Source organism: Rhinolophus ferrumequinum, chromosome 18 (genome assembly GCF_004115265.2).
Source record: "Rhinolophus ferrumequinum isolate MPI-CBG mRhiFer1 chromosome 18, mRhiFer1_v1.p, whole genome shotgun sequence".
NCBI lineage: Eukaryota > Metazoa > Chordata > Mammalia > Chiroptera > Rhinolophidae > Rhinolophus > Rhinolophus ferrumequinum.
In genome coordinates, this window is record NC_046301.1 from 30,696,840 (window position 1) to 30,718,203 (window position 21,364).

Sequence of the window (21,364 nt, forward strand, 5' to 3'; positions counted from 1 at the left end):
TGTCCTGTTGACCAGGAGTGTGGATGTCTTCATAATCCTTGGCTGCAGGGAAGGAAGACCTGTCTTAACCTCTCCTCGTCAGGCTCCCTGGTTGCTCGGCTGAAACAGCTAAGATGCATGAAAGTAGAATGTCTAGTCCAAGGTCACGTGCTAGTTAATGGAAGAATGAAGTCATGAGCTTGGAACTCCTGGCTCCCAGGCATAACCTCCGGTCACCTCCTTTCTCCTTGTCTTGACTAGTCCTTATGGATGACTAGTTTAGTTCTTATTATCTAGCAACCTGTCATGCCTTGTTCCCCCACTGCTTCAGGGCAGACAGGAGAAAAGGGATTTGGGGAACACTTGGGGACCTGTGGTGTTGGCCTTGTGGAAGAGCAACCATTAAATCTGGATGGCTTTCCAGAGCAGATGGGCTCCGAGGAGTTTTTGTTTTTTTTAAAGAAAAAGAGGAGAGATTTCATGTTTCTTTTAAGGAAGCTGCTCCAGGCGAAGGCAGCTTGGGGAAAAGTGTGAATTTATGAGTGGGCAGAGGAAGCAAAGGGCTCTAAATTTACACCAAAGCCACCTGCCTACAGTTTGGCGCCCTGTGCCATGGCATGCCAGCCTGAGCGGAGAAGACACAAGGAGTCTGGGACTGGTGGAGCACTGGGCGACCCCGGAGCCGGGCCTCGTGAAGCCACCTTGGAATTCTCCTTGTGGCGGGCCTCACCCCCACATGGACTCAGAGATCCTGGGGTCCAGGTGAGCTGCCTGCTCAGCCTGGGTCTTGATGTGAGTGTCAGAAACGGGAACTGTGGTTGCAGTGGTGGTCACGTTTGGTTTTGGGCCAGAAGGTGGCATCTCCTCCTGGAAGCCTTCACTCAACCCAAGGGTCCATCTTCCATGCTCCCACAGCCCTCTGCCTGTGGCTCTGACAGACCACTAGCCACTCTTCATTGCTAGAAGTGTCTGCCTTTCCCGTTAGACTTCTTGTGGTCAAGGCCGTCTTACTCGTCGCTTGGATTTTGAGCACCATTAGTGTGCAACTCGTGCTCACTTAGTAAGTGAATCAATGAATTGCTGAGATCATGTAGTTCTTCATTGTTTGTGTTGAGCAGTAGACCCAGTGCCACAGTATTTTGCCTACGAAAGCTGTTTTATTTACCTGAACTCTTCTGATTTTGTTGTGTGCCAATTGGTGGTGTTACTATCTTACATACGTATTCTTCGCTGATATGATAGCATTCTATGTATTAATAATAACTCGGTGAAGTCACTGCTGTCGTTATAGAGGAGAGCCAACCAAGGCACAGAGGTGTGAATTTTCCCCAGAGGCAGATTGGAACCCCCAAGCCTGTGAGAGCTCCTTTTGGATGGAGCCCGCTGCTGTGTGCCTGGCACCGCTCGGGCCTCACCGTGCTCCTCACACTGGAGCTTTGTGTCCAGAGCTGGCAACCGCCTGGAGTGCCCTGACACCCACAGCACTCCTGGAAGACGGTCACTAAGAAGAGAGGGGCCTTGTGAGAAAGGTTTGAGAAAGCCGTTCTATTTTGCCTGAGAAGAAAACACGGAAGTGAGGGGTGAAGTCTGCATGCATGATTCTGCCAGGCTGTGCTTGGAAACAAGAAAGGGTGTGCTCATTTACTCCAGTGGACAGGGCAGGACTTGGGGTGACAGTGGCCGGGAGGCAGGTGTTAGCCCATCAGGACGCATTTCCAAGTGAATGGAATCCCCTTCCCTACAAAGGAGTGAGTGCCCTGCACAGTAAAATCAGGCAGCAGCAGAGTGATCTTTGTCGTGAAGCCATGGAAAGGATGCCTCCCTGGCGGGGAGCTTAGTACTAGTGGGACTTAACTAACACATCCGTTCCGACTCCACAACTCCTTAGGCCTGTATTCTGACTTTAGTACATAAAACAATGGTGGTTGGGAGGAAACATTTTTAAAGCTTAAAATAGTCAACTCACTTTTATGGAACGAGTCATTTTAAGGCCTCCTCCCCTCCCCCTGCCTTGAAAATCTCATCAGATGAACCTCAATTAAAAACAAATAAACAAACAAAAATCCTGAAAATGTAAAAACAAGATCAAGTGCAACAGTACCATTTGATTTCCTAAAAGGTGTTTTCCTTTGCAAAATTGGAAGACGGATGAGTGGTCCTTTCCAAGAACTATAGATGTCGAGCCGCAGAAGTCCTGGCCAGTGGCTGCAGGTCCTTCTCAGCGGAGGGGCTGTAGAGGGTACCACTGAAGGCCAAAGCCACTGTAACGGGGTCTCGCCCTTGATCGCTTCTAGTGCCGGAACCTTCTAGATTTGAGTTTTAAACTCTGCTGAGCTATCTGCACAAATGCTATCTGCCCGATGCACTGTTTTGTGATAAAAGGTGAAAGCTCCTTTATAAAGCTGTTGTGAGACGGTTTGTATCTGAACCTGAGTTAGTGTCGTTACCAAGGGAACTGAAAAGAGAGAGATTATATTTAAATGAGCTGACATCTCAAGATTCCCCAGGGCAGGTGGGATGTTTCTCCCCTAGGAAAGAGTGGAGCATCCTTTCCTTCCATGTAGTAAGCGGATCCACAGGTGCTTGTACCTGCCTGTCCTGCTTTTCCCTTCTGCCTGGGAGATAGGACAGTCAACTCTGAAGAGCTTTGTAGCTGATCTAGTATCCAGAAAAGCAAAACAAGACTTCCCCTCTAGTTGTCTCTAAGAGCTTAATAAAAAAAGAAAAAGAAAAAAAGAGTTCTTGTGGTTATAGGGCATAGCCTTGCTAACAAGGGAACATGTCCCACAGGTCTGTTGAAACAATGGGCATGGATTTCAAAAGCTCAGAGTGTCAGAATCTAAGCTCAGAGTTCTTAGTGAGTTTGAGATGAACTCTGCATTCAATTCTGGGGGAAAAACAATTATGTTAAGTAGTGACTGAGTAATTAAGGATAAAGTAAATTTTATAACAGTTTGATATTACTTTATATTAAATATTAAAAACCAACTAGTTTTTAAAATACTGTTGAGTTGTGGCTCTTTTCGCAAAGAGTTTGTTTGTTTGTTTGTTTGTTTAAAGGAAGAAAAATAGATTCTCCCTCCTAGCAAAGAAATAATCTCTTGTCCACAGACTCTTATTTGGATACAGCATGATTGTGACACTTCTGCCACCTAATGGTAGAGTGCCTTAATTGCAGACCAAGAACCTAAAGAAATAAGCAGACACTAGTAAGATTTCAAAACTAAATATATTTACAGCAAACCAAATGCCACCTATGGAGACTTATATACAGTGCATAAATTACTGTCAGATGCATAAATTACTGTCAGATGCAACTAATAGGGGTTGTCTTGACCTTTGCTTGCCTTTGACTTGTGGTGCTTTATGCTTTAAAAGTCCGTCAGACATTAAGACAATGTAAAAGAATTTCAAGAATTTACAGTATATCAAAATTTGATTTTAGAATGAAAACAAATGTTAAGATGGAATACAGGTTAAAATAATTATTAATATGAGCTAGGTAATGGTCATCAATAGTCATCCTATTTGAGCTTTATTGATAGTTCAATAATTTATTTAACTTAATTAGGGCCATTTAGTCACAAAGACATTTTAAAAAGCAGTCCTAGGAAGAAAAATACATTTATGGGATTTATTCATCAGTTTTCCAGGTTTAAAATCATTCTTCTATAACTTATAGCAGATAAAGAAGGAACAGCCATTCACTCATTCTCCTATGTGGTTATGAAACTGTGAGTTCGTACCTGTCCACACAGGCAGAGTTCTGTCGTCTAATCCTTGGTGGGTACTTGGCACGAATGTTCTATTCTTGGTTAATAACAAACTTGATGTTGCGTCCTCTGTATGGGTAGATGGGGAAACTTTTAGAAACTTTGTTTTGTCATTGTTTTTGCTTTCTGGTTTGATAACAACCAACATTTGTATTACGTTTTGCAGCTGCAAAATGCTTTTGCACTGTTGTTTTCATTCTCCCAACCACTAGATAGTTACTAGCTTTGTTTTACAGCTGAGGAAACCATTATGTTCATAGAAGTGAAATGACTTGACCAAGATCACATAGCCAGTAAGTGGCAGAGGGTGTAAATCTACATTTTCTGGCTCTAAATTTCATTCTCCTTCTACTATATGGCACTGCTGCCCAAGAGAAGACATTTCCTCAAGATGGAGTTCCTCGATTCTGTTAGGTATGGTAGCATAGCATTTATGTGGCCAGTCAAGACATAGCAAGCTAGGCAGAGAAGCATCCAGTGTCTGAAGCTTCTCAGGAAAGATTTCTTACTGAAACTCTTACTTACACTCTTCTTTTAGTGAAATGTCAGTTCTTATTAATTCATTCATTCACCCAACAATAATGATTGTAAGAAAAGCAACCATCTCTCCTGCGTTGTCAGCCCAGACAACAAAGGGCTTGCCTGTAGCCTGAAGGGGCTCACGATTTGATGACCCATAAAACGCCTCTCCCTCGTTCTGAACCCTTTTTCTCATCTTCATCTGCCATCTCCAGTCCACGTCAGGTACCTAGAAAACGGGGGCGGAGAGTGGGGGGAATTGCTTGTCAGGGTGAACAACAAGGAGGAAAACGTACTTTGTTAAAAGTGCCTTATGGTTTTCACCTACAAGGTCTCGTTGGTCAGCCTGTGGACTGGCGCATGGGTCTGTTCTCCTGCCAAATGAGCCAGTCAACGTCAGAACATTCATTTGAGCAGATAAGTGTCAGGGTTGCCTTGGAGAAAAAAAGATGCTGGCACTTTGTTCTGGGATGTGCTGTCACACATCCACATGTGCACGTGCACCAGCTAGTCATTAGAAAATGTGTCTTAGGAACGATCCAAGCCTCCTCCCCATAGTTCTAATCCTTTTCTGACTTCGGCCCTTCCTAGAAATGCAGATCATTTGCTCACCATCCTGTGCTATTGCTACCTAACCTGGGCAGCTCATAACCCCCTGGGGACGTTTCCAAGCCCTGCTATTGCACTGCCCCCTCTGTGCAACTCCAGTTAAAACGGAGCTCTCTATGTCGTGATAGGTGATTGATAAAAACTTAATTCTTCAGTATTTCTACGGCATATTATTTTGGGACAAGATCAGGAAGAGAAGATAAATACCAGAAGGCAATTGAAAGTCAGAGAGGAAGTAGTTTACCATCTCAGCCTTTAGAGATGGTACAGATTTAAGATTGGGGAAGCCCATATGTTATGGGAGAAGTCTGATTCCACGGGTTCTCCTTCACGTTGGACATGGGAAGCGTGTCACCAGTCCCCAAACCTCGGCTGGCACCTCACTCCCCAATTTCCCTGACCCACACGTAATAAATGTATGATTGACACAGGCGTTGCCCAGATAGCCCCATGCTTGAGAGTGACATAATCGTGTGTCTTGTTCTCAGCTTTTTGCTGGAGCAAAAGTAAACAGACGCGAGGGGAAATATTCTTACCAGTTGGGAAGAGAGAAGAGGACATTGGTTCCCTGGCTAAGCTAGCATTTGGACTCCTTAGCGTGGCGTGCAAGGCTGTCCACAGTTTGCCAGACTCCCTTTTCTCCGCCAGCTCCTGTTTACTCTACCCTGAGCCTCTGTGTTTGCTTTGATACCTCTGTGCCTCTGCACACGGGGTTTCACTGCGAGCTGTTCTCACTTGGCCAGTGGGCCCTACCACCTTTCACCTCAGGCATGGCTCGGGGCTTTCTCACTGGGTGTCACTGGCCCTGCTGGGCAGCTGCTGCCATATGAGCCAGAGGGGTCCAATTAAGAATTAAGAAATTGACTATTACAATCACAGGCCTCATTGAGCCGAAAGTGTTCGGAGTAATTTTCCAAGTGAACTCCATGGAGATTGTTTTCACCGCACGTGCAAATAAGATAAACAGATTCCTTATGCACGTGCAGTGCTTTGCAGTTATAAAATGCTTATATGTATATCACTGTATTTCATTTTTCTCCCTACAGCATTACGAGGTAAGTAGGGCAAATGCTGTTTCCCCCGTTTCTAGATAACTAAACTGACTCTCAGAGAATCTGACTTATACAACCACTGTGTTCCTAGTGACAGAAACCATCCAGTGGACACAAATCTGCTCCCACCTCTCTCTCCCTGGATGTGAACAAAGGGAGTAAGCCTACAATTAAACAGAGCGAAGATATGAAAATCCAGACTGAATAACACTGAGTGATGTTCAACAGACTATAGGTGCAGACTGTAGGACTTTGCAAGAGAAGGTTAGAAGAGTCAGGGAATTCTCATTAAAAGAATAGCTGCCATTTTTGAGGGTTTAAAAGTTGAGGCAGACAACTACAACTGGTTTAGAAACTCCAATAAAAAGTCAGATTTCCTATAAAGTTCTGACTGTGTGCCAAGCACTGTGTTAAGACAGTGTTTGCCAGCACAGTCCTTAGTCCCCAATCCAGTCAGTCCCTCAGGCAGGGACTGTCATTGTCATTTTCCAAATGGGAAGGTTAGGTACATCGTTCATGGTGGCCCAGTGAGCTGGGAGCTGTGGCTCCCACCCAGGCCTGTCTCACTGTGCTTTGACACGACACTGTGCTGCTGCCGGTGGGCTTCGTGGAAGAAGCCGGGCAGGAACTTGACCTTTAACCGGGGTCAAAATTGGCACTCTGGGGAGATGAGGCAGGTGCTCCAGGAAGCCAGCCAGCTAATGTGACCGGAGGCACCAGGACCGGACATACACAGTTTATGGGGACCCCAGGAGAGAGGGCAGATGTCAGGGGGAGCAGGAGCTATGGCGGTCAAATGGGAAGCGGTGAGAATGGACCGGATTACGATGCGACCTCAAAGCCAGACAGAGCAGCTTGGACCAGATGGGGTGGGCCATGGCGGCTTTGGAGGGCTTTGAGCATGTGCAGGACACGAGACGGGGGTATATGGAAGGAGCACTTGAAGTAAAGCCATGGCGGTGGGGTCCGTGTGGTAGCCACTGGCTTTCAGAATTCACAAAAAGCCCACAGGCCAGACCTGAGGGCAGGTGTGTGACTCAGTGCCATGTTAGCCGCCTTCACCAGGGTGTTTGCCCTCCCCCGGCACTCTGCACACCCCGTTCCTGGCTTCCATGCAAGCACAGGGGACACCAGTAGGGATAGCTTCCCCTGCTATTAGGCTGATTGATGGAGAAGTCAAGCCTCCTTCTGTTCAGTGCAGTGAACTGATGGGCTTTTGTTCTCCAGGCCAAATTCCTAGGATCCTTTTGGTCCCAGAACACTTCGCCTGTGGAGTTGATGGTAAGAAAGTACAGAAGTGAACTCGCAGACTATAACTTGGGGATTATGGACAGAGCTTGTGTAGGAGGAAATAGTGATTCTCCTAAATCTGGGGCCTTGTGACATGGGACCAGTGGGATGTGGAGACCCCTGCATGGCCCTTGTGCTGTGTTAGACATGAGATGAACAGCCATTAACTTAGCAAATCCTGGGTTCCAGGCCCCAGGCTCGGCGCTTTCCGTATGTGTCTTACGGAACTCTATGAGAAAGGTATTAGGAGTCTGATTTACAGATGAGTAAAGTAAGTCCCAGAAATAACCTGCCCAAGGTCTTACAGCTAGTAAATGACAAGTAAAATTATAATGCAGGTCTCTCTGTGCCCTTCCCACTATACATGGGCAGGAAAATAATGACGCAGATATAGCTGGCGGGAGTCAAGGCTCTGTGCTTTGAAACATTCAGGGCTTAACCATTCTGTGTGCATTTCCCCCTCAATTGTGCCTTTGAAATCTCTCGTGCTTTTGAATAGACAGAAGACCTCTGGAATTGGCTTGTACAGGCACACATCCGCTCCTCCTCTTTCTGTGTTTCCCCCTCTTTCTGGCGTCTGCCCTCCTCCCCATCCCCAATAAATTTAGAAAAAAATAAGGCTAGCATCAGCTCAGAAGCAATCTGACTTTTTGTTAGACTTACCGCCACCAGGAGTTAATAGTTCCAGGCACCACATCTGGACGCTGGGGGTGGATCCTTGGCCCTCGAGGTGGCTGCAAAGCTTCTTACTGGGGCACTACCACAAATCTATTTGCAGAACTGAATGCATGTGCTCTTTTTTTTTCCTTAATTCCCCATGGCATGATGTTTTATGAAGCTGGTAGGTTCTGTGGATGCCTCAGTAGGAACAGGCCATGTTTGGGGAGCAAAGACCAAGAGCGGGTGGCATGTTCCCAACCGCCGAGTGCCAGCAGGATTAATGAGAGGTGCCCATTAGCCAGGCGCAGGTCCGGGGCTTCGGATTTTTCAGAATGGTAACCCATTGATCAGTAAGGCCTCGGGCTTGCTTCTGTCCCTTTGCCTGCAGAAGGCCAGTCCACTCATGGGGCCAGGGGAACACACTCACAGGGGCACCTGCCACCCCAAGAAGACCAGCATTGAGCTGGGGGTGCCAAGTCAGGACTTTGCACCAATGCCAGGCCACAGTCATTCCTGTTCTTATAACTATGGTTGTCCTGCCTTGGCCACTCTGCTGGGGAAGTTCCCCTCCCTCCTTTGCACCGGTGTGGAGTTGACTAGTAGGTCAGTGACATCAGCATTATATCGGAGGTTTCTGTGTGGATTTTCAGATGGGGCAGGTATTAATACGGTTTCCTATTCATCATACTGTCCCCTTCCCGCACGAGTAAGGACTTTCTTCTGAAGGGCCTTGGGATCATTGCGTCTTCCTGGAACTTGACTTGACTTCGTGCAGGTTTCTGTTTGTGACTTCCCTTTCTGGGTTGCACACTTACATTTCTGTTGGTCTAAGGAAGCAGCTCATTGTTGCTTAGTGGGTAGATCATCCGTTCCTTTAACAGAACCATTTGGCAAATGGTAGTGCTGTATTCCTTAGGGCGTTGATGTTTCCAGCGTGTTCTCTGAAGGTCCTTATAACCCTTCTTCCCACACTCTACCCAGAACAGCAAAAACCACTTGGATTGCTTAACCACAAGACATCTTCAGGACTGCACCTACATTTCTAGTCAAGTGCAGAGGAAGAAAATGCCTAATGAGAGGCGTACAGCACAATGTTAAGGTCATGGCTTCTGCTGTCATATTGTCTGGGCTTGAATTTCGGCTCTGCCACTTACCATGTGCTCTTGGGCATGGCACGTCCCTGCTCTACTCTGCCTCAGTTTCCCACCCTGTGAAATGAGGATAATGATACTAGCCCATGTCTCCTAGGGCTTGGTGAAACGTAAGTTATTCCATGTAAATCATAGAATGATGCCTGATACATCGGAAGCGCTCATTAAATGTTAGCTATTATTAAGCACTTCAAACCCTAAGGACATCCTATTTTTAACTTTATTGGAGTTTTTAAGCTGGTTTTAGTTTAGTTTAGTTTGAGTTTGAGTTGTCAACTCTTATAACTACAAATGTGCAAGGCCTGCATAGAGTGAACTGGCATTGTAGGCTGCCATGTGTGCTAAGTGTGGATATATGAAGACCAACTTTTCCTTAAAGAGAGCTTTTCCTTAAAGAGAGCTTAGTCTGGTAGACGCAGGGGTTCCTGGAGATAGCCCAACCAATACAGCTTTCTGCGCTGTATGTTTGCACTTAGGCTAAAAAAAGAAAACAAACAAAAAAACTTGGCAGAAACTTTAAAAACAGAAGTGGAGGAACGTGGGTTCAAGAGGACTGAGTCTTAGCCCAGATTCATTCTCTTGGTGACCTTGTCAAGCCATTCAAGCTTTCTGGATCTGACTCAGGTTCCTCATCTGTAAAATGGGGCCACAAAGGCGCGCCTTAACTTTAATGGTAGTTCATGTTATACAGCTCTGTGGAAGGACCATGGTGATCTACCTTGCTGAAAGTAATGATCACAAGGGTTTTCTTGGAATAATTCACCTGTCATACAGGTGGACCCATCTAGGAGGGTAAAAACCAGGCCAGCTTGCCTGCATGATTTTACATTAATTGCATTTGACATTCTTGGCTGGCAAAATTCCAAACCTGAAGGTGGCCTGAATCCCCTTTAAGGAGACTTCTGCCAGCATCTATGTGGGCCTCTGATATGAAGCACAGTTTGACCTATTAAGAACCAGATCCTTTGATATTACTAGGTACAGTCTTTTTTTCCATTGCAAATCTTGAATCTTTGTTCACTTCAGTAAAAGCTTATTACAATTACAGTATCTGACTCTACTAGAAGGCATAGCTTCTCTGTAGCAATATCCTTCGGTGGGTGAGAAAGGGGCATAGGGGTGAATAAAGTAGGGGGTGTAGATATTTTTACCTAGGAATATATTCTGGCCTTCCGACCTTTTGTTTTTGCATCTGCCCAGCCAGATGTAATACCAAAATGGCTCATGGGGACCGCTGGAAGCCTGTGAACTGGAGCTGGGGACAGCAGGGCAGTGTGCGTCCTTCAGAACCCTGGGCTGACTAATTTCAGGCTCTGAAATCAGATTTGAACCTCTGCTGGGTCTCTCTGGGCTGCCTTAATTATGGGGAGTTCACAGGGCAAACTCCTGCTGGGAAAACCCTTTTTCAAAAGAGGGTCATAAATACCAAAGTGCTGGGCATGGAGGGGGCCCTGCATCTCCCGGGGCCAGCCAGCTGGGAGCTGCTTAGCACAGAACCCCAGGCCTGCCAGGAAGAAGTTTCCTGGCAGTGCTGGTGTCCATGGTCCAGGAGGGTCTCAGTGTGAGCTCGGCAGTAGCAGCACGCATGTGACCCCCACACTGGGAGCACTGGCCCCAGCACAGAAGCTTCTAATCAGAGACACCTGCTCAGGGTGAAAGGCTCCAGGTGGCGAGGCCAGCAGATGTCTTTATCGATGACTAAACATGGGCAGAGGAGCTCTGCTTACTCTTGAGAGCACAGGGCATATTGAGAGAGAAAGCACTGTGGCCCGGGAGCCCAGAGCCCTGGGTTCTAATTTCAGGCTGCCACTAGTCAGCTGTGTAGCTTCTTCCCTCTGGGCCTTGGTTTCTTCACCTCTGAGAGCTGGCAGTGGGGTTAGATCACCCACGGGTCCCTCTGGCGCTACTAGCCTATCGTCTGCATTTTAGGGGATCCAGGGAAGAGCAGAGCGGGAAGAGCTTTCACTCAGGGAGGGTTTCCTCGAGCGGGCAGCTGCCCCGAAGGAGTGTCTCTTGGGCAGCCCTGCAGTCAGGCCTCATGGCTTCTCAGAAACTAGGGGGGCTGGTGGCTAACGTGCTTATAATGATCCCTCAGTCTCTGGGAGCCATGAGGGTGTTCCCATCAGGGCAGCAACCCCAGTTACCTTACCGACCATGAACAGCACAGGGCTCGCCGCGTCCATCAGAACACAGTCGGGCATCATCTCCTGGGCTGCCTGCAGCCTTACCACGTAGGCTACCAGCACCCTCTGCAACAGCTCAGAGTTCACACTTCCACAGAGACCCTGCACTAGCCCAGTTGTTCTCACAGTGTAGGCCCCGTGGCGCCAGCATCATCTGGGAACTTGTTCAAAATGCAAATTCTCAGGCCCTGCCCCAGACCTACTGACTCAGAAGCCCAGGATATAGGCTGAGCAATCTGTGTTTAACCAGCCCGGCAAGTAGTTCAAGGCAGGCTGACATTTGAGAACCTCTGCACCAGCCTACCCCCTTAGTTTGAGAACCGTTGTATGCGTCTCTCTCTTATTTAAAGCTATATTTTTTATTAAAGCAATACTACAACAATAAAGATACTTTGAGAAATTATCCATTTCGACTTTCTGGGCTCTCTTCCAGTCTTTGTCGATTTGCACACACTTTTTACACAGATGACATTGTACGGAGACTTACAGTGTTACGCTTTTTCTCATTTACATTTTTAGTGCTTTTCTTACCCCTTGCTTCATAACCTTCATACTTGTCACTTTCAGTGACTGCAGAACACATCCCTCATGTGACGGGCTCTGTGTGCTTGACCGCTCTGCCCCTAGACATTTGGCAACTTGCTGCTTTTCACGATGGGAGAAGTCACCTGCCTGTCGGGGCGAGGTCAGCTTCTGGGGCATTCAACGTGACCTCCCATCAGCTCAATGTCTGACCTCCCTGAAGTCCTCAACATGAGGTTATCTGACAAAGATTACTTGGTGGAAAAAAATAATAATAAAAACCTATAGCAGATACTGAATCTACAGGGATGTATCACATCTGAAAGATCCCTGCTCTGCCGAATTTTGCTAACCTGAGTATCTTCTCATTTCTCTCGCAGGTGGCATCAACAGAGGGGGGTCTGGTGTGGGGTGGGGATGGGCACCTCCCCTGCCCTGATGGCCTTGCCCTGTGCCAGGCCTGCTGTCAGTCATTTCCTGAGCATCCTGGTCCCCAGCAGGGAGGCCTCTCCTTTCTCATGCTGTCTCCACCGTCTCCCTCTCCCATGGCTGTGTACGCTCTTGTTTTCTTTCTTCTCCAGCCTGGGTGAGACGCCACAGCACACAGCTTGACCAGCACAGCCCCGAGTGGTAGCCCCTTTGTTTTGACAACACCACTGATCATTCTTGGGCCACAAATAACATTGTATCTTTCAAAATGATTTTGTTGGGGTAAATCCCCAGGGACGGAATTGCTATGCCTCAGGGTAACCCTTTAGGGCATCTTTCATGCCAGGTCTCTTCTGTTAGTGGCAATCTGCATGTATACCTTATCAGTGGCTCCACACTGCTCTTCATGACATGGGGTCCTCCTTCTGACTCTGCAGGTGAGGAAACTGAGGCCCACTGAGGTTAAGTGGCTTGCGGTGACCATTGAGCTGAGGCAAGGGTTGTTCTTCATTCCTTGGTTGTAGGACTTTATTTTCATTTCAACAGATGGGCCATCTCCTTACCCTCCTCTGGCTGCTTCTCCAAGTCGTCGAGCACTGCCAGCAGTTGAGGAGCCTTTGAATTTGGAAATGGCTCTGCTCATAGACATTGCCCCTCCCCCCACCACTGTGGTTCTCCCATGTCTTTAGGATGAGAGTTCAGGGCTGTGATCTCCTTAATCTTTATGACCGGCCCACACTGGTTTTGGGGAGATGCCTGTCACCAGCGTCTCCCTTAAACTGTTTTTAGTGCCCAGACCCATCGGTAGCAGCCAGCTGGTATAGAGGCTCAGCTTGACCTGGGAGGGAGGCACACCTTGAGTGCCCCATTTGCAAAATGACCAGAGGCTATCATTCTACACCTGCTTCTCATTTGGACGCCTGATCTAGACTTGTAAAGGAGGTGCCAGGAGAGGGCTTTGCCAAAGCATCTCATGAAAATCTGGCTAATGGGCCTTTGGGGTCCACTAGCTACAGCTTCACATGACAAAGATCTTGGATCTATTTTCATATTTGGCAGGTGGCCAAGGTCTTAAGTGGGCTGAAGGTCATTCAGTGGCCAGAATGGCGTCTCCAGACCCTTCTCCCCAAGTGGACATACCTTCCCAGTTGTGGAAGGACAATGCCGTGCTAGAAAGAGGTCCAACTCTGCCACCAACTAGCTGTTAGTGCAGACTGAAGTCACACAGTCAGCCCCCTGGTGATGTCCCCATGCCGTCCCACTTAGATCCCACTCTCCCCCCACCCCCAAGTCAACTCCCTTGTAGGCGTTCAGCTTCCTAAAAGTGTCTTCTTCTTGGAAAACTTCCATCATCTCCTGGGGTGCTGGATGGGAGAATAGAATTCTCGGAAAAGGGCGAGATTGAAGAGCTTTCCTGGAGCTATTGGAAGTATCCATAAGAGAAAACCTGGTTCAGCCACCTGACCTTTGAGGCGGAATATTCCATACCCGGTGATATGCCCAGGTCCATAGAGACGGTTCATGGCAGAGTCAGGACTGTCCAAGGAACAGTGCTAGCCAATTTTGCTGCTATCTGGAAAGCAAGGAGGCTGCAGGAGAAGAGGGTGGGGTTCAGCCTCAGCAGGATTGCCCGGGTAAGCCATGGATAAAGGGGGAGCTTGGAATGGCAAATGGGTGAATGGGGTCCTGTGATGAGAAAAGGTTCCAGTTCATCTCACATAGGTTCAGTTATTTAAATTGAGGTGTATTTGACAGTTCAAAATTGTGCATATTTAAGGTGTAAAATTTGATGATTTGCTATACATATACACTGTGAAACAATTACTACATTTAAGCAAATTAATATATCCATCTCTTCTGATAGTTACCACTGTGTGTGTGTGTGTGTGTGTGTGCACGCGCGTGCACGTGCACTTGCAAGCGTGCACGTGCACTTGGTGGAAACAATTTGATTCAATTTAAAAATGTGTGTGTGGGGTGGGGTTGGAGCTAGATAGATAGAGTTTTGTGGTCTATTCTAACTCAAGCAGCTTCTGGGCTCTATTAAAGCAATTTCAATTTGATTTTTGTAGCTTAAAAGGTCCCTGAAACACTTGAGCGAAATTATAGCTCCTTAATTTAGCTGCCTGTCAGTTATTTTCATCCAGGTGGTTTAGGATTGACAGTGAATTTGACATTTGTAAAAATGTTTTGGAAACCATATCAGACACTTTGGAATCAAAAGGAATAGAAAATATATTACTCCAGAAGCACAATTGGAATTATTCTTCTGGCCACTCCAAGTCATATCTCTCTTCTTTCAACAGTCTTTTCAGACAAAGCCCAGGGATGGATTGTAAAATTGCTGGTTGCCTTTGTGAATTTCCTTCCCGCTCACTGTCACCCTCATTTTGGTGACTTCTGCTTCATTTGCGCATAGCTAAGGATAAAGCATTTCTATTTTGTTTGTCAGAGCTTGTAGGATGTTACATATGGAAAGAACTTTAGGGACCTTCTTTATCTTCTCATACCTACTCCTTTCCCAAGGGCTCAGGGGGCGAAGGATGTCACTGCTTTCACACTGCTGAGATTCACCCCCAAATCAATGACTCTAGACCACCCTTGATCCATGCAGCTACATGTTAAAATGCTAACTATGACATTTACCTGCCAGTTTTAGGACAGCTATGAGCCCAGAGCTTGTACCTTAAATTAGAAATGCCTGACAGGTAGGACTGTGTCACCCTGGAGGACTATGTGACAACTCCTATGCCCTTAGAGATTAGAGATGGGGAGGAATAGCAGGCTGCCTTGAAATGGGAGTCTCCCTTTACTCCACCCTGCCTGCTCTGTCTCCTTCAGATCAGTTCAAAAACTTTGCCAGGCACCCTGCCAGTGCTGGGGATCCACAGGACGAAAACCCAGAATTTCTGCCCTCCCAGTGATGACAGTACAATGTGATAAATGCCCTAATGACAGTCAGCGTGAGCCTCTCAAGACAGAAGTGCTTTCTTTCTCCACGTAAAGGGAAGGATGTCCAGGCCGGAGGTTCTCAACTCTGGCTGCTCATTTTGGTCACCTTCTGCCCGCTTCCTCACCCCCATTCTGATGTTTCACTAGCTGGTCTGAGGAGGGACCCGGGCATGAGGAGTTTTTTTAAGAAGCTTCCAGATATTTCCAGGATGCAGCCAGGATTGAGAAGTGCTGGGCTTGGTAGACGACTCACATGTAAATCCGACTTGGGCAACTGTTAAAGAAAAGTAAAATTATTCATGATACTTGTTAGTGTGTAAGAAAAACTCTATTCAAAACTACAATGGAGTTTTGTAGTAGGAGAGAGATTGGACTCAGCTTCCAATACAATAAGGAAAAGTGGGAATTTTTAGCCAAGGAGCAGGGTTGGGGGCTATGGATTGAAAATTACTAACAGAAAACCTCAAAGGTAAACCTTCCTAACAGGATCTTGCTGAAGGCAGGTCAGGGTGATCAGACATCACCTGGGGATGGTGGGGAAAGAGGACCCAGTCAGTTACTGGTTAGATATTGAGGGGGTAGAGGTAGGGAGGGGTGTTAAACCAACTCAGCATCATTCTTGCTCAAATTGGACAATACAGAGATGCATGTGAAAGCCCACAAGTCAGGGCCTATTTGAGAAGATTTCAGAGGAGCCTGAGTGCGGCAGAGGGAAGGGTAGGAGATGTGTTGCTATGGGTTTGACCTTTATGTTTGGGGCAGGGTCGGGGCAGGGGAGTGAGAAGATCAGGTCTGCGATTTAAAAAGATTATTCTTTCCTTGGGAGGTTGAAGGATGCCTGGCTCTCAGAGAAAGGGACTGTGTTCCGTGTGGGATATATAGCATTTGAGGCCCTCGTTGGACAATCCAGGTGGAGATTTCCAGGAGGCAGTGGAAATGTCAGTTCAAAAAAAAACAATACTCAGTTCAAGAGGCAAGTCGTTTATTTGGGATCAGAGAATTGCAATTCAGAATACACAGATTTAGGTAGAAACCCAAATAGTGGTCTGATTATAGAAGAGGGAATCAGGGAATTTTACAGGAAAAAAAAAAAGAGGAAGATGAGGTCAGTTGTTTTGAAGAAAATTTCATTGCTGCTGACAAACAAAGCTAGATTTGTACTTCATTGGTCAGTCAGGCGAAGTGCTCACAAGGTAAAAGATCACTTTTATCAGTCCTTTGGACCAGAAACTCTCATCCTTGCTGACACCTTAGAATGTTGGTGGTTTGGCTCAGTTCAAAGATTCAGAAAACAGGACACGCAAGACAGTTCCTCTGGAATGTCTACTCTGGCTCCATTTAAAATGACTCCACTTATGTTATTTTTTAAAAAGTAAAGGTCTGAAGATGAGGGTGCTGGTGGAGGAGCTACACAGATAAGATTCGTGAGCATTTAAAGACTGTTTAAACGGTTCCTTCAGCCCAAGGGGGTGCACTGTGAATTTTATCACTCACCCAGGGGAGGGATCCTCTCAAATCAGGTGAAGGACAGAACATCAACAATTGTGGAGAACAGAAGAGCTTGCAAAGGTGACAAAGAGTAAATAATCAGCGACAGAGGAGGACAAAAAAAAAAAAAAAAAATGAGGACGGAGGTGGTTCCATGTATTGTGGAAACCAGGAGAAAAGGGGTGGCTTTCTGGAGATGGGAGAGGTGAAAGAACCTGCTCGAGGTTCGAAACCTGGCTTTTTTCCATTCATCAAGCACCAAATAACACACACAACACAACCCTCAATATGGTGTTTAACAAGAGCAGGACTTCACAGCAGCAGCTGGCATTTGGGGCCAGGGAATTCATTGTTAGGGAGGTGGGGGGCTGCCATGTGCATTGTAGAATGCTTTACTCTTCTTTCAGCTTCCCTGGCCTCTACCGCACTAGATCCAATAATTCAGTCCCCATCCCTACCCCCAACCCTCCCCCGGTTGTATCAACCCAAAATGTCCCCAGTTATTACCAAATGTCCCCTGGGAGGAACTTGTTGCCAGTTGAGAGCCACTGACCTAGAATGCTAGTTCAGAGCACTGACAGTATATTAAAATTGCCTGCAGTGCTTAAAAAATTACTAACACCTGGGCCCCACCCCAGACAATCCAAATCAGTGTTTCCTCTGAGGAAAAGGACCCTGGCATTTGTATTTTGTAAAAGTTTCCTAGCTGATGCTACATGGATAGCCAGGCTTCGGAACCACTGGAATCATCTTCTAAACTGAGGAGTGATATGCTTGTAGCAAAAATAGCTTATTTTTGAGGCACAGTGAGAGAAGAGAGGACAGTACCATCGTAGTGTGAGACATTTAAAAAAAAAAAAGTATTTGGTTCTCTCTGCAATATTTTAAAAAAGTAGCTATTGTGCTCTAAAAACCCATGAAATTAATTTATCATTGTGTTTTCTCATCAAATTGGAACTGTCTTGTTACTACTTCAGTAATCAGGTTATTCTTCAAAAAAAAAAAAAAATAGTGGGTGGGAGGTGGTTATAAGGACCCTAGACAGGTTTCCTCCTGAGTGTGTGTCTTTTCTCTTCCTGCTGCACCTGGGTTGGCTTGGAGTACAGCCTGCACTCCTCTTCTGCCTGCCTTTCTCCTCCCAGTCTCTGCCTCAGCTGCCAGATTAACCTTTCGCTACATCCTGGTGCTTCCCTCTTTTTTCAGAAGATGGTTTTCTTATTTTTTTTCCAGAAGCCTTTTTTCAGAAGACTTCAGTGGTTCCCATTTCCCACAACCAGGCTCTTTTGCTTGAAATTCAAGGTCATTCACAGTGTAGCCCCCTGTGCACAAACCTAACCTACCAGGCGGGTCCAGGTATCTGACGCTCCCGTGCCAGCTCCCATGCTTCTGTGAGGGAGGGGAAAAGTTCCCCTCTTTTCCCTGTTAGTTCTCCTGGCTGATCTAATAATCAAATTGACGTGAGACAGAGTAACAGGAGAAAATAACCAAATTTGGTTACGTACGTACATCATGGGGATTTCATAAGAATATGGGACCCAAGGACACATCGGGTAGTTGGGGCTTAAATGCCATCCTGAGCTAAGGAAAAGGGTGCAGGGGTAGTAGTTTGGACTCAAAGGGCAGGAAGGCAATTCCCAGGGGGATGGCAAAGCACGTGTTTCCTACACAAATGCTTGCTGGGCCGCCTTTAACAATGGGACGTGAGAGGACTTTGAACAAAAGGGCCTATAGATTCCTCCCTGTCTCCCGCTAGTTCCTTTTAAACTACAGTGATCTGTGGCGATAGCTCCCTTCCTGGAGCAGGTCCTCCATCTGCATTCTCTTAGGCAGTTAAGGGGAAGGTCAATGGTTTTCCCTGAGGTTGTTCTTTTCTTAAAATAACCACCTTAAAATCATCAATATCCCAAAAGGCGTATTTTGGGGTGGCAAACTCTGCTCCCTGTCACTTTGCCCACATTGTCCTTCGTGCTGCAGACCCACGTCGATTGCCACCTCTGTTGTGTCACCTGGTTAGATGGAATCTTGCCCTCTTCTGTGTTCCTGCAGTTCCGGGCTGGGCCACTTGCAGACTTTCTCAGGGTCTCTCTGACTTGAGGGCTGATCTGTGCCCGTGTGTTCTGTGTCATGCCCAGCACAGGGTCTTGTTGTGAGAGAACAAAGGCATCCACGTGCAGTGGGCACGTCCCAGTTGAGTGGAGGGGGTCCTTAGTGGTCACGTGTTAATAGCCTTTTGTTTCCTTGTGCAAAATTGGGGGCCTGGTAATTATCTGGTTATGATCCATCAAGGATGGATGACCAGCGAGACTCGTCTGGTTAGCTGTCAGCTCTGATCAGGCCCATCCATTAGGGCTCCTTGCCCTTTGGATCTCACAGCCCAGCTTCTGCTCCCTTCCCCCACCCACCCCAGGAAGCCAGGGGCATCTGTGTGAGCCCTGATGACATAGTAGAAAGTAAAACAAAAACTTCTACTTAAACCACACCATTGTATATCTGACTGCCGTCACATGTTGATTTGGGAAACTTTTTGGATAGTTGTCAAGTCCAAGTAATAATTACAACAATAAAATGACACATTTGTTCAGCGAATTACGATTTTTGTACGTATTACCTTTCTTGAGCCTCCCGAGAGGTGTAGACAGGAATTAACTCCATTTCCAAGGTGAAGAAAGAAATGAAGGCTATAAAATTGCATTTTGAAAATAACATGAGGTATTGGGCTCTGAGTTTTTACAAGGTGAATTCTACCCATTCTCGAATGTAGCTCACGTTCTGGGGTTTCACCGAACAAAAACAGAGGGAAGTATTTCTTGAACTACTTACCAATATTCTGGCTCTACAGGAAGAACACTTAAAAAAAATATTAACCTCATTTTGCATTGACTTTTATGTCCCCCTTAAAACTTTAAATTATCTGTAACACAACCCCTTACTTAACCTGGTTAGAAAAGAGGTTTATTCATCACTGTTGTGACAGCAGGAAACCTGGATTCCAGTCCTGCTCTGACACTTGGCATGCTTTATGCTCTTGGCAACTTAAGTTTCAGTTTCTTCATCTGAAAATGGACATAATTCTTAAGATTGATCCTGTCTAGGAGAAGGCACTATGCTGTATGTGAGATATCTTGTGCACGCCCCCCGCCCAGCAGACAATTGTAGATATCTATAGCATTCTGACTGATTAAACTAGATAGATATCTTTAATTAAACTCTATTAAAATATTTCTCGCCACTCATTGATAATTCTGTGGGCATTTTACTAACTAATAGTGAATTTAATAAATAAGCCCCAGAAGGTTTCACAGAGGTCCCGTGAAACCAATAGTGACATGACACACATGCGAATACCAAGGACAGAAGAGGTGGATGTGTTCCCGGGATCACACATCTGGCTCTCTGAACCTTGGCTAGCCAGGTTTAGAAGCCGGCTCTACTTCTGCACAATAACACCTAACACATTTGTCACCCACCATCCTAGCCGACCCTGCCCTTAAGTCCCAAATGAGTAATTTGTGGCCTCATTTGTTCATCACTTCATTTGTCCCATGTAAAAGGAAGTGATGGAGTAGTGAGTGGGCAGATGATGACATCTTTTTTAAAATACTTCGTTTCACTTACTAGGGTCTTGGGTCGCTGGCCTAGTATTGTCACAGTGCTGGTCCTGCAGGGACTATTTCCTGATCTTGAGAAATGTCTGAAACATTGGTCTACATTTCTAAAAGTTGGTATTTTACGCGTAGTGTTCAGCCTTTCAGATAAAAAAAAAACCAAAAAACAAAACCAAAACTCACTGCATGAACATGGGGTGCTCAGAAAGCAAGGTAAGAAGGTTTGGTGAATCACAACATTCCCCCGTTAGCCTGGTAGCAGAAGGCTCACCTCTGAGAAGGAAAGTGAGTATTTTCTTTTCTGTGTGATGATGACAATTGCCCTGAGACCTTTATGATAAGAAAAAGGGGGATGAGGGCACACCGTCTAGGCTGGCCAGGGCTGAATGGATGGACATCTGCCTCCTTCCCTTACATGTCAGCAGCCAGTGTGCTGGGGCTTCCTTACACATCCAGTGGTGCTTATCTCTCCTGCATCCATCTGAATTGTGAATGTTAAAAGGGGTTGTGGAGGCTGACTCCCTGTAATTATAGCTCAGGAAGAGGTCGGCCAGAGAGGGAAGATGGCTTCCCTGAGATCACACAGCTGGTCACTGTCAAAGCCGAGCAGTGAGCCCAGCCCAGTGTCATTCCCTGCTGGTCCCCACCTCCAGCCTGCTCTTGGTTCCAAGCTCTGTGTTCCACCCTCATCTCCTGCTTCTTCCCTCTCTCTGGATCTCGTCATGATGCTCTTTTTGTTATCAGTAAATGTGCTCAGTAGCCAAGTATATTCTGTAATTAAAAATTAATCTGGTGGCTAAGTATGTCACTGTGAATACACTTCATCCTCTAATCAGCAGTGTAGCCCGCAGCCATCACTTTATCCCTCGGCCCTCAGTTTTTTCATCTATGATATTAGGAGGGTTGAACTAGCTGACCTCAAAGGAACATCCCCACACTAGACAAATGTTCTGCAATTCCTGTGCCCTGAGTTATACAGGCAGAACAGAACTGACCTCAGCGGCACAGGGCTGCTCCTGAGTCCCAGAAGAATGGGGGTGAGGACGGAAAGCTGAGCCTCCTCCTCCCCAACCCACTCCTACCCCCATCATGTGAAGAAGACTCAAGACCTCTCCTACTTGCAGAGTGGATACAACACCAGCTTGATGTTTG

The 21,364-nt window shown here is 46.5% G+C and overlaps 1 protein-coding gene across 3 annotated transcripts in view; it reads left to right on the top strand.

Moving 5' to 3' along the window:
- Positions 1 to 21,364, top strand: part of MSRA (methionine sulfoxide reductase A) — a 336,169-nt gene that overhangs the window by 285,625 nt on the left and 29,180 nt on the right. The window lies entirely within an intron of this gene.